Here is an 18,802-nt window from a genome sequence, read left to right on the forward strand (position 1 = left end):
GTAGGCATATGGCCTGGTGGTTAACCCCAAGATTCTGATTTTGATTGCAGGCAGTGACCTGAATAATAATAATAATAATAATAATAATAATAATTATAATTATAATAATAACCCAAGTTTGAAATTTCCCCAAGAAACCTGATGAAGGCTGGAGGGTATACAGCTGAAACATTGTGTTAACAATAAGCAAGATGAGGACAAATATCTGTCAAATGTAAATAATGTACATAATTTCTCATCTCTTAAATATAGAACTGTAATATCCATATTTCATGTTGTCATATACTGAACGGTTTGACAGAGTCTGACAAATCCATAGAATGGATTGTGCTGCAATACAAACTGCATGGTTTCTGTGTCTAATGCCAAATATATATACATATATACACAGATACATGGATAAATGCACATACACATATATACATACACACACACACGTACACATGCAAATTTGTGTGTTATGTGTATTGGTATATCCAGCTTCACTGATTTTACATCTGAAAGTTTTGCCATAATGTGGAATTCCATAATGCGAAAATCTATCTTCCCATTGATTTCCATGTTATAAAATTACAATCCATTCCAAAAGAGTATTTCAAAACGTTAACTATTACATCTACTTGTATGCATGAAAATATCAATTTCTGAGTCCACGCCATTGAGTATGTATTCATAATAAACAAAAAAAAAAAAAAGAAGAAAAGTATTTGAAGCGATAAACATAAGAGAATAAATAAAAATGCAGTAATATTATAATCAGAAATGCCACTGACTGCTGGGTGATAAGAGGTGATGGAGTATTGGGAGATATTGAAAGAAAAAGGATGATCATCTTATGGCTTGTGAATAATTATCATAAGCTTTAAAGGCGAAGAAATTACCCAGATTTGTTTGGCATATATTTTGCTCTAAGGGAGCACAGTATATGAAACAAATGTCTTTGCAGTTAATGGAATAGCCATTTGTGCACTTGAATTAATTTTGTCTTTATAGTTTGATGCTGGTGCAGGCAGGCATGGCTGTGTTTTCAGGAGATTGCTTCCCAACCACATGGTTCTGGGTTCAGTCCCACTGTACAGCATCTTGAAAGATTTTTAGTCAAAGAATTGACCCCAGTTCTTAAGTTTTTTTAAAGCCTGGTACTTATTCTTATTTCTTTACTGCCCACAAGGGGCTACACACAAAGGGGACGAACAAAGGGATTAAGTTGATTATATCGACCCCAGTGCATAACTGGTACTTATTTAATCGACCCCAAAAAGATGAAAGGCAAAGTCGACCTCAGCGGAATTTGAACTCAGAACATAGCGGCAGACGAAATACCTTAAGCATTTCGCCCAGCATGCTAACGATTCTACCAGCTCTCCGCCATAAGCCTGGTACTTATTCTATTGATCTCTTTTGCTGAACTGCTATGCTACAGGGACATAAACACACCAATGCCGGTTTTTCAAGCCGTGATGTGAGACAAACACAGGCACAAACACACACACACATACATATGACAGGCTTCTTTCAGTTTCCATCTACCAAGTCTGCTTAAAAGGCTTTCATTGGTCCAAGGCTATCGGAGAAGAGATTTACCCAAGGTGCCACAAAGTAGGACTGAACTCAGAACCATGTGGTTGGGAAGCAACCATATTGGGCAAATGTCTTCTACCATAAGTCCGAGGACAACCAAGGCCTTTAGAGTGGATTTTGTAGATGGACACTGAAAGAAGCCCATTATGTGTGTGAGTGTGTGTGTGTGTCCTTGCATTGAGATAGAATGATAGTTGTAAATGAAGATTGCTGCCATGTTAGCTGTGTACTTCGTTTCCAATCTTCCATGAAAACATGTCTGGTCTGGTCATGGGGGTAATTGTACATTACTTGTAAACAAGTAAGGGTTGGTGACAGGAAGGACATCCAGTTGTAGAAAAATCCTCCTCAACAAGTTCCATGTGACCCAAGAGAGCATGGAGAAGTGGACATTTCCATGATGATGATAATGACTGCTCTCTCAATAAGCATTGAAAATTGAAGGCCTTAGCAAAATGGTGTTATTGTGCAGTAAGAAGGTTGCTTCCCATCCACATGGTTCTGAGTTCAGTCCTACTTTATGGCACCTTGGGTAAATGTCTTCTCCGATAGCCTTGGACCAATGAAAGCCTTTTAAGCAGACTTAGTATATGGAAACTGAAAGAAGCCTGTCATATGTATGTGTGTGTGTGTTTGTGCCTGTGTTTGTCTCACATCACTGCTTAAAAACTGGCGTTGGTGTGTTTATGTCCCTGTAGCATAGCAGTTCAGCAAAAGAGATCAATAGAATAAGTACCAGGCTTTAAAAAAACCTAATTACTGGGGTCAATTCATTTGACAAAAAAATCTTTCAAGGTGGTACCCCCGCATGGTCGCAGTCTAATGACTGAAACAAGTAAAAGATAAAAGATATGGTTGAGTTTTTCTCCGATGGCAAGCTTGGATAAAACGTCAAATTTGATATCCAGCATAAACGATTTTATAACTGCCCCTTATTTCAATTGAAAAGCCTTTCCCCAGTTATTATGAACAAGAGTGATACACTAAATTGTGTTACTGTTGTTCATTTCTACTTATATTTGTGGTAACAATTTTTTTCCAAAAAAATATCCAAAAAATCTCCCTGCATTCTATATGCTAAGCTGGGCCCATATTAGATGCTTTAATGGATTAAAACTGTTTTCCTAAATATGCATTGCTGAAATTCATGTCCATCTAATATGCTCATGTATCTTTTATGTCATCAAGTACAATAAATCTTGCAATAATCAAGATAAAGAAAGAAGACGAACTGGCAGAAATGTTAGCATGCTGGGTGAAATGATTAGCAGTATTTCGTCTGTTTTTACATTCTGGGTTCAAATTCCGCCAAGGTCGACTTTGCCTTTCATCCTTTCGGGGTCGATAAATTAAGTACTGGTTACGCACTGAGTTAATATCGACCCAATCTCTTTGTCTGTCTATGTTTGTCTCCTCTATGTTTAGCCCCTTGTGGGCAATAAAGAAATAAGAAATGTTAGCATGCCAGGCGAAATGCTTAGCAGTATTTCGTCTGACTTTACATTCTGAGTTAAAATTTCACCGAGGTCGACTTTGCCCTTGATCTTTACGGGGTCGATGAATTAAGTACTAGTTGTGTACTGGAGTTGATCTAATTGACTGGCCCCCTCCTCAAAAATTTCGGGCCAGGGTAAAGAGGAAAATTTACACTAAATAGTAGGACAGTAGAATGTAAAAAGCTGTTCTGCAACAGCTAAACTCTATGGTGTTGTTGTGCGGTAAGAAGGTTGCTTCCCAACCACATGGTTCTGAGTTCAGTCCTGCTCTGTGGCACCTTGGTTAAATGTCTTCTCCAATAGCCTTGGACCAATGAAAACCTTTTAAGCAGACCTGGTAGATGGAAACTGAAAGAAGCCTGTCATATGTATGTGTGTGTTTGTGCCTGTGTTTGTCTCACATTACTGCTTGAGAACCGGCGTTGGTGTGTTTGTGTCCCTATAACATAGCAGTTCAGCAAAAGAGAGGGTCATATCAATGAAGTTAGAAGAAGAAAGCTGTAAGATTTGGGATGGAATCTTGTATGGTTAGAATCGGGAAACAGAACCAGGATGAAAATGTTTGGACCAATGAAAACCAATCTTTTAATCTTTTATCTTTTACTCTTTTCGGTCATTTGACTGTGGCCATATTGGGGCTCCACCTTGCAGAAGTTAAGTCAAATGAACTGACCCAGTACTTATTTTATTGTTTTTTTTTGCTGAGCCACTAAGTTACAGGGACATGAATACACCAACACAGGTTGTCAAGTGGTAGTGGGGGACAAACACACACACACACATGCACATACTCACACACACACACACACACACACATGCACATACTCACACACACACACATCATGGGCTTCTTTCATTCACAATTCCAATCTCAAAGCTTGGGTTGGCCTGAGGCTATAGTAGAAGACACTTACCCTAGGTACCACACAGTGGGACCGAATCCAGAACCATGTGGTTGGGAAGCAAGCTGTGCCTCTATTCTGTAAAATTTCAGACAATTTATGATAGGTTCAGTTGGTTAATGTCTAAATACTAGGATTAGGATTAACATTTAGGAGTTATGATAAGGGTGTAGGTTAAAGATTAGTGTTTAAAATTAAGGGTTTAAGTTTAGGGGTTAAAGTTTCGGGTTAGAGAGTTAAAGTTTAAGGTTGGGGTTAAGGTTTAGGGTTAGGGGTTAAGGTTAGGGTCAGGGGTTAAGGTTTAGGGTTTGGAGTTAGGGTTTAGGATTGGAGGTTAAGGAGCAAGATGGTTGCATGGAAAGCTGTAATTTCTTTCTACATGTGTATGACAAAAATATATTCACTGTATATTATTTGGTTTGAAAAATTTGCATCAGGCCCTAAAGTCTGTGAAACCCCCAGTTTGTCCATTTTTAACTCAGCGTAGTTTGAAATAAGGATGATTTGGCTGTTATATCTAGTAAGCTGGACAACCACATAGAGGCATCCTCAATAGATTCTGTGTCAATGTGTGCAGTGTGTTGTAATGTGTTTATGATGATGTGTGTTATGTAGTATGTAATGTGTGTGTGTGTGTATCTGTATGTAAATGTATGTGTGTGTGTATGGCATACTAGACAACTGTATGGAGTTGAGTTAACCCTTTAAAACTCCTCTCCTGCTGTGAAAAAAGCCAGTTGTTGCTTAGTCCTCAGTCATCCCTGACTGAGCAGATTTCTGATCAAAAGTATTCCAGCTATGACCAATTCATTTTTTATTCCAAACAATGTGTAATGTAGGATTACATCGTCCAATGTGTCCTCTCTTTATTTTTAAGACAGCTGGATGTGTAACTGATTTGGATGTTGCTTCCAGCAGTTGAGTGATCACAAAGAGGATCACTCAGCAGCTCATCTGCTATGTTATTAAAGGCTGAAAAGAATACTCCAGGATGCCTACTGGCAAATGTAGTGAGCAATTTTAATTAATTATTTGTAGTAATTAGAGAAAGTAATTAGTTTAATGATTAATTTTGGTAAAATAAGATAACAGAATAACATGGGAATATAAATTAAAATAGAATGCAGGCCTGCTGGAAGAAAAGACTTGGGTAGTTGAGTGACGAGTGATGGAATGGAGAGTGTGTAATTAGTTTAATGATTAATTTTGGTAAAATAAGATAACAGAATAACATGGGAATATGAATTAAAATAGAATGCAGGCCTGCTGGAAGAAAAGACTTGGGTAGTTGAGTGACGAGTGATGGAATGGGGAGTGTGATTTTGGAGAGGCATGTTTCAGTTTTATTAAACTTCCTCAGTAAAGTATAGACTTACTGCCTTAGGTTAAGTGATACATTATTGATTGTGTGTACGTCTGACAATGAAAAAAAATTAAAGACAAAGTTGACCCTGGCAGAGTTTGAACACAAAATGTAAGGAGCTGGAACAAGCTCTTAACAGATCTGCCAGTTGACTACCCTTACACAAATAATAATAAATAATTGATGATGATGACAATGACGATGACGACGACAATGACAACAACACCAATAACATGTACATTCCATAGCATTTGTAAAATTACTAATGGTAATAGCTGAGATTGGAAACCAAGATTCTGGTACAGGAATAACAGATTTCTGTGTTTAATAGCATCCAGCTGGTTCATGACCAGGTGTAACGGATAAAGTTATGTGATGTTCTGGTCAAGGTCATTTGCCATATAGACTAGGTCAGGGTCAGGAACTTGTAGGAAGAGTGGTGAGTGTTAAGTCAATTGAAATTAACTCTATTCTATAATTGGCAATAAATACAATTTTGATATATATTTTGATAAATCTGTGTGTTCTGCAACTGGACTGAAGCTCTTGTAGGAGTATTGCCTTCAAGAGTATTGACTTCTATTCAGTTCCTGTCTATCAAATTTCATTCACAAGGCAGTGGTTGATTCAAGGCTGTAGTTGAAGGCATTTCTCCAAGGATGTCATGCAATGGACCTGAATATAAAGCTTTTATGTGTGTGTATGTGTGTAACTGATTTATTGATTCTGACAATGTGCATTTCAGATGTTTAATCATGTGACGTACCTACACATTGAATTTCAGAGTAAGTGGCTGAGTATACCACAATAACCAGTTATATTCCAGCAATTCTCAGTGACAAACAGATATATCAATTATATATGAATATTATTATATGATTCTCATTTTCAATGTGCCAGAAATAGCAATTGCTGCTTGACTCACTCCACTCTAGAAAATGAGAAACAGGAAGGTGTTGGAACATCAATAAATCCACACACTTCATTGTTTCAAACTAAATATAAAGGACCGAAAAAAAGATGACATGTGAAAGAAAATGCTGAAATAATAAAAATGTTATTCAACCTATCAGCCTTATTGGAAAAGAAATGAATTGTTTATTTACTGTTTTTATTTACTGCAGACTGGCTAAAGTTACTTCATGTGAGAAGTGCCTCAAATGCATGGCACTGACAAGCTGCAAGAACAGTGAAATGCACATCTGTCACTCTTGCTGTTGCTTCCAGGATGATTTTGTTTCATCCAACTCTGGATTATCTTTTTTATCTTTTATCTTTTATCTTTTACTTGTTTCAGTAATTAGACTGTGGTCAGGCTGGAGCACTGCCTTGAAAGGATTAACCAGACAAATTGATTCTTGTACATTTTGTTTAAATCTGGTACATATTCAATCAGTCTCTTTTTGCCAAATTACTAAGTTATGAGGACCTAAACAAAAAAAAGAACACTGATTGCTAAGAAGTGGTAGAGAACAAACACAAGTGCTCACACTTGCACACACACACACACATAGATATACATATATACACACATAGATATATACATATACAGACATGACTGTATATGTATAAGAGACACAGGCATGGCTGTGTGGTAAGAAGCTCGCGTCCCAAACCACATGGTCCTGAGTTCAGTCCCATGGCATGGCATGGCATCTTGGGCAAGTATCCTCTGCTTAAAGCCTTGTGAGTGGAGTTGGTAGATGGAAATAAAAAAAAAGCCTGTCGTATATATATATATATATATTATATATATATATATATATATATATATGTATGTATGTATGTATGTATGTATGTATGTATGTATGAATTGATGGATGTACATATGTATGGATGTATGTATGTATGTATGTATGTATGTATGTATGGATTGATGTATGTATGTATGTATGTATGTATGTATGTATGTATATATATGTGTCTTTGTGCCTGTGTTTGTCTTCCATCACTATCTGACAACTGGTGCTGGTGTGTTTACATCTCCATAACCTAGCGGTTCAGCAAAAGACAACACTAGAATAAGTACTAAGCTTTAAATCAAAGCACCAGCATAGACATTCACCCAAGAGCATCCAGCTGTAAAAACAAAGCCAAAAACAGACTATGGAACCTGGTGTGGCTCCTGATCTTGCCAGTTCCTGTCAAGTCATCCAGCCTATGCCATCATGGAAAGCAGATGTTAACTCTTGATGATAATGATGGTGGTGATGATGATGATGATGATGATGATGATGATGATGATGATATGACAGGCTTCTTTGGTTTCCATAAAAAAAATCCAGTTGCAAAGCTTTGGCTGGCCCTCAGTGTTACACAGTAGAACTGAAACTAGAACCACATAGTTGGAAGGGATCTTTTCTGAGATGACCACAGCAGCTTCTGACTTTTCAGTGATATACAGTATGTCCTATAGATAACATGATTAAAAAAAAAAAAAAATGGTGCAGGCATGGCATCTCAACCACATGGTTCCAAGTTCAGTCCTCACTGTGTAGCATCTTGGGCAGGGTGTCATCTACTGTAGCCTCAGGTTGACCAAAGCCCTGTGAGTAGATCTGGTGGATGAAAACCAAAAGAAGCACATTGTGTGTGTGTATGTGTGTATGTGTGTGTGTGGTGTGTGTGTGTGTGTGTGTGTGCATGTCTTTGTGTCTGTGTTTGTCTCCACTGCCACCACCTGACAACCACTGTTGGTATGTTTACGTCCCCATAACTTGGTGGTTTGGCAAAAGACTGTTAAAATATGTACCAGGCTTTAAAAAAATCATAAAAGTACTGGGGTCGATTCATTCAACTAAAATTTCTTGAAAGTGGTGCCCCAGTATGGCCACAGTCTCATGATTGAAACAAGTGAGAAAAAAAGAAAAGATAAAAGTATTTAGGAGAGGTACAAGTCCTGAAAAGTAGGGGATGGAAACAAGTCAAGTAAAAATCTCCACTACTTGATCGATACATCATCATCATCATCATCATCGTTTAACGTCCGTTCTCCATGCTAGCATGGGTTGGACGGTTCGACCGGGGATCTGGGAAGCCAGAAGGCTGCACCAGGCCCCAGTCTTATCTGGCAATGTTTCTACAGCTGGATGCCCTTCCTAACACCAACCACTCCGTGAGTGTAGTGGGTGCTTTTTACGTGCCACCTGCACAGGTGCCAGGCGAGGCTGGCAACGGTCACGGTCGGATTGGTGTATTTTACATGCCACCGGCACGGAAGCCAGTCGAGGCGGCGCTGGCATCGGCCACGAGTCAGATAGTGCTTTTTACGTACCACCAGATCAGGGCTCCTGGCTGGTTCAATTCGATTTCGATTTCGATTTCGATACATTATTTTATATGCTTTAGAAAGATGAAAAGCAAAATTGACCTCACAGCAGCATTTGAACTCTGAACCTGAAATTCAGATTGTCTAATGACTGCATACATACATATATATATATAAATAAATAAAAAAAATAAATGCATCCTTTTAAAGCCTAGCCAGGCTCATGGGCCCGGTTTCCCGGTTTCAATAGCGTATGTGTTCCCCAGCTGGACAGGACGCCAGTCCATCGCACCGTTACTCATTTTTGCCAGCTGAGTGGACTGGAGCAAAGTGAAATGAAGTGTTTTGTTCAAGAACACAACGCGTTGCCCGGTACAGGAATCGAAACCACAATCTTATGATCATAATGCTGACACCCTAACCACTAAGCCACGTGCCTCCACACCCACACATATATATATATATATATATGTATATATATGTATGTATGTATACAATGAAGATATTTGCTATATGCATATATGAGCAGAGAATTGCGCATAAATGAAAATATACACGTGATTAGAGATCTGCAGGTATTTTTACTTAGTCATACTCATATGCAGGTATGCACACACACACACGCGTGTACATACACTCATACAGATGAGCAGACAGTCATGTGTGTGTGGGTGTGTTTATGTATATGTATATACATGAATATATATATATGTATGTAGGTATATATATATATATATATATATAGGTAGGCATATACCCAAACACAATTGCACATTAGTGTATACATATACAGGCACACACACACACACACAGAGCATCATAGACATTAGCACATATACATGTATGTATGCACATGCACGCACACACATACTCACACACACACACAAAGGAATACAGACAAACGTTCTTGAAGTGATTTATAAATATCTATTTGACATAGAGACAGGGTTGTAAATGGAGGAATTGCGTATGGGCATGATGGAGAATGGTGGTGGTGGTGGTGGTGGTGATGATAGTCAGAATGATGGTAGTGGGAGCCGTAATGTTAATTATGATTGCAGTTGTGATAGTGATGGTGGTGTTAGAGATTATGGCGATGGTGGTAATGGCGGTAGTGGCAGTGGTGATTATGGTGATGGTAGTGGTAATAATAGTGGTGGTGGTGGTGGTAGAAAGAGTGACAATTGTAATGATTAGAGTGTTGGTTTTGTTTTTTGTTTGTTTATTGGTTAAATCCAGTGGAAGGGACAGTGGCATTGGGTTTCTGAGTCCTCCAAGACCAGTGAAACTAATGCCACTATTGATCTCTTTGAACTGTAGCAAATGATATCTGCCAGAAAATAAATGTGCAGTTGGAGTAGGTGACAAAAAAACCAAGAACAAAGATGGCCTGGTGGTTAGGGTGTGGCACTCACAATCGGGGAAATCCCAGACTGGCAAAATACTTCATTTCTTATTGTTCCAGTTCACTCAGTTGTAAATGTATTCAGACTGGCATACATGGATGAGGTAATGACTGAAGAAAATCACTCAAACGGAAGTCACAGGAGCCATGTTTATATTCAGCGATTGAAAGGATAAAAAGTATGCATCTATATATACATATCTATTATATAAAATCTGTTCTGTCTGTCTGTGTGTGTGTCTTCTCGGATCTCGGGCATCCTCCATCCAATTGCGCTCAAATTTGATATGTAGATACCGACGGTATCAGGGCATGTGTAAGTCTTGAAAAAAATTACAAAAATCGATTCCAGGTGAGAAGGCAATCGATAAAGCTGTTTTTGTCCTGATTTTCTTCTGTCAGCCTGTACATAACTGCACCTTCCATTTTTTTGTTGTTTTTGTACTGCTTAAACGCACGTTTCTTTCCTGCCAAGCTTACTGTTTAAACCATGTTTCTGTTCCCCCAGTCAACAGCCTTATCATTACTGGTACTTTAAACTCATTTTTAGCCCCTTGTGGGTAATAAAGAAATAGGTACTTTAAACTCATCGGTTGCATATTTGTGTGAATAAAATCGTTTTTCTTTGGAATAGAAAAAAAGTCTATCTTTATTTCTTTTTTTGCTGGTGTCTCAAATTTAGGTTAAGTCAGTGTTTCTCAAAGGGGAGGCCTATGGGATGGTTGGAAAAGTTGTTTTGAAAAAATTTGGTTTAAATGTTTGACAACTCAGCACCGTCCATTGGACAGGGGTCGTTTTGCTCGTATACATATATACACACAAGTAAGTACATAAATGCAACACAAGGTGGAAAAAAATAGTACTCAACTACCAAGGGTAGAGTAATATGTTTTTAATAGAGCCGTAAAAATTTCACAAAACTGTTATTCAGTTTCACATTCCAGTTCGTTGGACAGTTGAAACTCTGAGTAACAGTTTTGTGAAAATGTTGCAGCTTTAATAAAAGTATATGTGTGTGTGTGTGTGTGTTTATATATGACAGGCTTCTTTGGTTTCCATTGAACAAACCCTCTTACAATGCTTTGGTTTGTTCTAGGCTATAGTAAAAGATACTTGCCCTAGGAGTCATGCAGTGGGACTGAAACCAGAACCATATAATTGGAAAGAGATCATTTCTGAGATGACCACAGCAGCCTCTGACTTTTCAATGATATCCTGACTGGTTGAGATTAGTTGCTCAGCCATGTTGACAGATGGTGTAGTAAAAGAGAGCAAATTGCAATCTCTATGGACCAGACGCTGAAATATAATGGTTGGCAATTCTATTCTAATCAGTGCAGAATTCTTTCTTTGATTGTTGCTTAGAATGTTTCAGATGTGCGAGCAGTGAGCGCTTTCAGGACAGATTACCCAATAAAATCAGATAATATTTTTATTTCTTTATTGCCCACAGAGGGAACAAACAAGGGAAGTCAAAGGGATTAAGTTGATTACATCGACCCCAGTGTGCAACTGCTATTTATTTAATCGACCCTGAAAGGATGAAAGGCAGAGTCAACCTTGATGGAATTTGACCTCAGAACATAACGGCAGATGAAATACCGCTAAGCATTTCGTCCGGCATGCTAACGATTCTGCCAGCTCACCAGCAAAATGTGTAACAGCATTTTGTCTGTCATTACATTCTGAGTTCAAAATCTGCTAAGGTTGACTTTGCTTTTCATCCTTTTGGAGTCAATAAAATAAGTACCAGTTGAACACTGGGATTGATGTAATTGACTTATCTGCTCCCCTGAACTTGCTAGGCTTGTGCCAAAAATTGGAAACCAATATTACAGTTACCTAACGCAGATAATCATTTCTGCACAGGGCAAAAGGCTTAGCAGCATTCTGTGTTTAGATTCTGCCAAGGTTGAGTTTACCTTTCTTCCCTTTGGGGTCGATAAAATAAGTACCAGTTGAGAACTGGGGTTGATTTAATTGACTAAGTCCCTCTCCTGAAATTGCTGGTCTTGTGCCAAAAATTTAATCCACAGTATTACAATTACCTCTTCAATTTTGCTGAGACTTGGTGTAAAGGAAGAATTTGGTGGTGGTTGTGTAGTGTTGGTGATTGTATGGTTGTGATATTGTTGGTGGTGAGTATGTGGAGTTGAAGATGGCGGCGTAGTGTTGGTGTTACTGGTGTTGTTACTGGTAGTAGTGCTGGTGGTGTGGATAATATCCTGCCTATCCCCCTGCCTCCAACCTGTCTGGCTGCTTGTTGGTTATGATGACGAGAATTCCAGGTGATATGATCAACTGATCAGCATGCTCATGAAATTAATGTGCAAGTATCTAAGCATTTCACATATACTCTTAATGTAGTACTCAGGGAGATTCAGCATGATACACTGAATGTGACAAAGCTGGGCCTTTGAATTATAAGCACAATTCAATTTTGCCATCTGTGTGGACTGGAACAATGTAAAATAAAGTGCCTAGCTCAAGAATACAATAAGCTGTTGGGAATTGAACTGATGACCTTACAACCATGAGCCATATACCCTAACCATTAAGCCATGTACCTTCATTTTGTGGATAATAGCAGCATGTGGCTATGTGGTGAGAAGCTTGCTTCCCAACCACATGGTTCTTGATTCAGTCCCACTGTGTGGTACCTTGGGCAGGTGTTTTCCACAGTAGCTGGCTGACCAAATACTTGTGAGTGGATTTGGCAGATGGAAACTGAAAGAAGCTTATCTTATATATATATGTATATATCTTTGTGTCTGTGTTCATCCCCCCATCACCACTTGATAATTGGTGTTGGTGTGTTTACATCCTTGTAACTTAGCAGTTCAGCAAAAGAGACTGGAAAAAATAAACACTAAGCTTAAAAAAAAGGACTGGGGTCAATTTCTTCAACTAAAATAACCCTTTAAGGCAGAGCTCCAGTATGGCCACAGTAAATGACTGAAACAAATAAAAGAATAAAAGAACAAAAACAATGGCATTAATAGTTCTTTAATCCCAGGTCAACTTTAATCAAAAGTGTTCCAGTCGTGGCCACCCCATCTAGTGTATCTATAACTACTTCAACAAATGCCATCTTCCTTGTTTGCTTTAAACAGTAACAGGGGTGTGTGTGTGTGGTTTGATCAAGATTTAGCTATTACGTCTAGTAGGTCAAGTGACCACATACACACTTTCTCATTGTCTCATTGGCAAGAGAAGTAACTACAGGAATAAGTTTGGTCATCAAATATTTTGTTATCAATGTCCAAATATTTTGATTTTCAATGACAACTGTTGAGTGACCATAGCAACAGTTGCTGCACTCGCATCATCATCGTCATCATCGTCATCATCTCAATCGTCATACATAAGCATAAATAAATAGTAGCCAACAAAGAAGCCTGTAACTGCCAGAAATAGCAATGAAATTACCCTTAAATCACACAGTACAGTCCTCAGAGAAGATGGATAAATTTTACAATATGGTCCTTAAAGTACATAGTGTGTAAAATGTAGATGGAGTGGTCATGGCAGGAATACTCTTGATCATAGCTTTGTTCAATTAGGTCTGTCCTAGGGCTGAACAACAAGAAACAGAAGCAGAAATTGATAATAGTCATGTTAGTTGCTCAGTGTTATATTCTTGTTAGTTAGTTTTTCACAGACATTATCACCAGCATCAACATCACAACCCATGTGTCACTTCTACTAACATCATCAACACCACTACCATCCTCACCATCGATACTACCATCACTTCAACCACTCCTGTCGACACAATCTTCATCATCAAACTGACCAGATATAATTTTATCTTAAACTCATTAGTACTACTAATTATAAAATTTGTTTTTTTTTTAGTTGGTTTGCATTTTTAGTTGGTTGCAAGGATTAAGTATAACTGTAGACACCACAACCAACACCACTGCCACCACCACCACCACTATTGTTCTACATTCTTCCCTCATTATACAACACTGCTTCCCCATCATACATGCAATAGTGGTGTGTGGCTTGGTGGTTAGAGTGCTGGACCCATGATTGTAAAATAGTGGTTTGGATTCCTGGACCGGGCAATGTGTTGTGTTCTTGAGCAAAACTTTGCATTTCATGTGTATCCAGTTCACTCAACTGGCAAAAATGAGTAATCCTGCGACGGACCGGCATCCCATCCAGGTGGGGAATATTTATGCCATGTAACTGGGAAACTGGCCTTTATGAATTGATATGACATAAGGAAGGTAACTTTTTCCTATCATACGGGCAAACAATCTCTCTTCCTCTCTTACACAGTTCAGAATCTGTTCTGAACCATCCATTAACCTCCTTTCATACCTTCGCATCTCAGAATCCCTCACTTCTCACTATCACTTACTCTGTCAAACCTCCTATCGTCTCCCTTTCTCTTTCACACTGCTCTCTATTGCAAGATGCATGTCTGTGGGGTAAGCACACACACACACACACACACACACACACACACAAACACACACAAACACACACACGGGAGTTGTACCAAAAGAAATGCAAGAGTAAGCTTGACTTTTTAACTAACAGGCACTGATGGAAATTGAAAGAAGCCCATCATATATATGTGTGTGTGTGTGTGTGTGTGTGTGTGTGTGTATGTATGTATGTATTTATGTGTGTGTGTCTGTGTTTGTTCCCCCTCTTGACAAGCGATGCTGGTCTATTTTTGTCCCCATAACTTAGCGGTTTGACAAAGGAGCTCAATAGAATAAATACTAGGCTTACAAAGAATAAGTCTTAAGGTTGATTTCTTTGACTAAAACTCTTTAAGGTGGTGCTCCAGCATGGCTGCAGTCAAATGACTGAAGCAAGTAAAAGAATAAAAGAAAAAATAATATGTCATTCAAATTGCATTTGTTGATAGAGTAATTCTTACTCTATGGTTATTCTTCTTCCTGTTCTTTTTCATTGAATGCAAATAATGGATTCCAAGCAGAAGCTATGAGCCATCAATGAGTTCTTGATAAAGGAAGTAGCGCAGACTGTCCAACATCCACAGAAGGCTATAGGTTGTTGACAGAGATGACACTATTTGGCAAGAGCAATGTGCACAGATAGGTGAGGAAGGTTAAAGAATGGTAAAAGAGCTTTGAATACAAACCATGTAATGAGAGATCATCAAGTGTGACCCGTGATAGAATCATAAGCGAGTGGATAAATCGATTTGTGTAAGCTGATGAATCACAGTCCATGAGTTTACTGCACAGATGGACTGTGGTTACAATGTATTGCAAAAGCTGTCTGAAGGCTTCAGGTATGGGAATGTACCTCAGCAGTTGACATCTGATTTAAAAGAGAAAAGGGCGGCAGCTTGCTCTGATTTGCTGGAAGTATTTGAAGCCAGAGCTTCTGATTTAGTGACAGAATATGAAATGTGAGTGTTTCTTTATGATCCAAAAATGAATCCTCAGTCCATGGAATGGTGCCATCCTCTTCTGCAAGGTGCACTTCACAGACACGTATAGGAGAGCATTAACTCTAAATAAAGAACTGACTCAGACCAGGTATGGCTGTATGGTAAGAAGCTTGCTTTTCAACTACATGGTTCTGGGTTCAGCCCCACTGCACTGCATTTTGGGCAAGGATCTTCTACAATAGCATCGGGCCAACAAAATCCTTGTGAGTGGATGTGGTAGACAGAGACTGAAAGAGGCCCATTGTATATATACATACATATATATAATATATATATATATATATATCTACATGTGTGTGTGTTTGTGTCAGTGTTTGTACCCCACCACCACCACCGCCACCACTTGACAACTGGTGTTGGTGTGTTTACATCCCTAAAACTTAGCATTTCAGCAAAAAAGAGATTGATAGAACAGATACCCAACTCTGAAAAATTATAAGCACTGGGGTTGATTCCTTTGACTAATATTTCTTCAAGACAGTGCCCCAGCATGGCCACAGATTGATGACTGAAACAAGTAAAAGATAAATGATAAAGATAACAATCTATCCACAGTTCCACTGTGCAGCACCTTGGGCAAGTGTATTCCACTGTATCCCTGGACTAACTAAAGCCTTGTGAATGGAATTGGCCAATAGAAACTGAAGGAAGCCCATCACATAATTACGTGGGGGTGCTGAAAAGTTCCTGGTTTTAAGGGTATCACAAAAGGCCTGGCTGGAAGCTCAACCTTAGAAGTTCTTCGAAGGACTGCTGCAATAACTGTGTGAATCTGAGAGGGGAATATGTTGAATAAAATTGTACTTAGCTCATCCTCCTGTATTTTATTTTACCCAAAGCCAAGAACTTTTCAACACTCCCTTTGTATATGCCTGTGTGTTTTGTGTGTATCCTTGTTTAGGTATAATGTAATAATAGCAAATGAGCATGGTCAGTATATAAGGAAAGTTGCGTTTCCAGTCTTCCATGTAAAACATGTCTAGTTATGGGAAAATATTACTTTGTTTGGAAACAGGCTGGCAACAGAAATGGCATTCAGTCAGAGCAAACCTTCAGCAAACTCTGTCCAGCCCTTACAAGTATGGAAAAGTTGACATTAAAACAATGACATTTATAGTTAATGTGATATGCAATGGCTGCGAGGTTAAGCTTATGTTCATAAATTTAGATTTTATTAATGGAAGTGTATTTTATTTTTGAACAAGAGACATTATTTCACATACTGTAGTTTGCCTGACAAAAAACATGTTCAACTCCCAGTAGCATGTTGCTGATATATTTATCAGTATCCATTGGGCTATAAAAAAACACTATAACCAATATGCTCCCACCCATGACAGCACAGAAAAATGGACAAAAAAAAAATGAGATGTATATGTATATAGATATACATTCATCATCATCATCCACTTGCTTTTCCATGCTAGCATAAGTCGGATTATTTTTCTGAGATTGTTTTTACAGCTGAATGCCCTTCCTGTTACTAATCCTTTGCATCACTCCTTGTGACATAAGCGGATATGGTGTTCCTAGAGCTATTTGTACAATACACCCAGTGCAGCTTGTTGCATGGTTGGGCTGTTGGCAACTAAACAAGCCACCTTGCAAAGCTTGCTTGGTTGACTGGTTTTCATTGGTAACATATCCATTAAACCTTAAGAAGGTCTTACAGATTTTATATTCCCAGATATTGTGATCATTTGCAGCATATGAATTAAGGATTTGCATTTTCTCCCCAAGACCCCATTTCAGACATACTTTGCTCCAGACAGGTTGCTATGTATTCTGTCACTCTAATAATAATGTGTATGAAACTGAAAGTGCATCTTGGGTACTGGATCTGCAAACTCTTTGTCAATGGTCTTTTGAGAAGTTAAAAAATAAACACAATCCTTTGTTAATAAATTGTAATAAAACAAAAATACATTACATTCTGGTCATTAGATGTCCTCATTCACTTGTATATTTCTAACCATATTGTACATACGTAGGTATGTATGTATGTATGTATGTATGTATGTATGTATGTATGTATGTATGTATGCAAGTATGTATGTATACAAGTATGTATGTATGTATGTATGCAAGTATGTACGTATGTATGTATGTATGTATGTATGTATGTACGTATGTATGTATGTATGTATGTATGTATGTATGTATGTAGTATGTATGTATGTATGCAAGTATGTATGTATGTGTGTATGTATGTATGTATGTATGTATGTATGTACGTATATATGTATGTATGTATGTATGTATGCAAGTATGTATCCATGCAAGTATGTATGTATGTATGTATGTATGCAAATATGTATGTATGTATGTATGTATGTATGTGTGTATGTATGTATGTATGTATGTATGTATGTATGTATGTATGTATGTATGCATGTATGCATGCATGCATGTATGAACGAATGAGTGAATGAATGAATGATTTGTGTATTATTCATATCATATCAATACTTCAAGTTAAAATTTAGAATTAATTCCAGTGCGACACCATCCGAAGATCATTGATAGCAACAATTTTGAACAATAATACCTGAAAACTTTTCAGTAAATATAAACATATAACAACATATTTAAACATGTGCATGAGTGTAAACACAGACATGAGCACTGTATACAATAATTTCATTATTATTATTATATGTATACACAGACATACATACACATACACATTCACACATATGTATTTGTGATAATAATTTTTCAGATTATTTACATCAGTTGCAAAGTGGATGAGTGTTACTACCTTTAGGTTGAAATCCAGTTCATTACTCTCTCTCTCTCTCTCTCTCTCTCTCTCTCTATATATATATATATATATATATATGTATATATGTTCAGGAATAAGATACCCAATGACAATTGTTGACCAAACCATTTGCTGCATGGTTATGATGTAAATACTAAAAAAAAATGTCTTATATCTAAAGTTGATGTTAGTTATGATGAAAAATTATAATTTTGTATACACTGACTAATCTCATATATATATGTGTGTGTGTGTGTGTGTGTGAGACCATGTCATCTTGAGCATGGCTCTTCATCAGAAAGAGGAAAGAAGTGTGTGTGTGTGTGTGTGCATTTATACGTATAATTTCAAACATGTTAACAGAAAGGAGAAAAAAAGTGTATTCAGTATTAAAATAAAGCAATATATCTCATTGGCAGATGAAACTGAGCACCTGAGCACTGTATACAATAATTTTATTATTATTATATTATTATTATTATTATTGAGTGAGAGAGCAGTGCATGCCATCAAAGTGACACTGGGGTAAAATATACGAAGCCCAATATACCCATCATGACTACCCGTCTGATAAGGGTAC

General features: G+C 37.8%; 1 protein-coding gene across 2 annotated transcripts in view; it reads right to left on the reverse strand.

Moving 5' to 3' along the window:
* LOC115214911 (atrial natriuretic peptide receptor 1) overlaps nucleotides 1-18,802 on the reverse strand; it is a 795,859-nt gene that overhangs the window by 74,606 nt on the left and 702,451 nt on the right. The gene's annotated exons all lie outside the window — the stretch shown is intronic.

The sequence above is a fragment of the Octopus sinensis genome, linkage group LG8 (assembly GCF_006345805.1).
Source record: "Octopus sinensis linkage group LG8, ASM634580v1, whole genome shotgun sequence".
Classification (NCBI taxonomy): domain Eukaryota; kingdom Metazoa; phylum Mollusca; class Cephalopoda; order Octopoda; family Octopodidae; genus Octopus; species Octopus sinensis.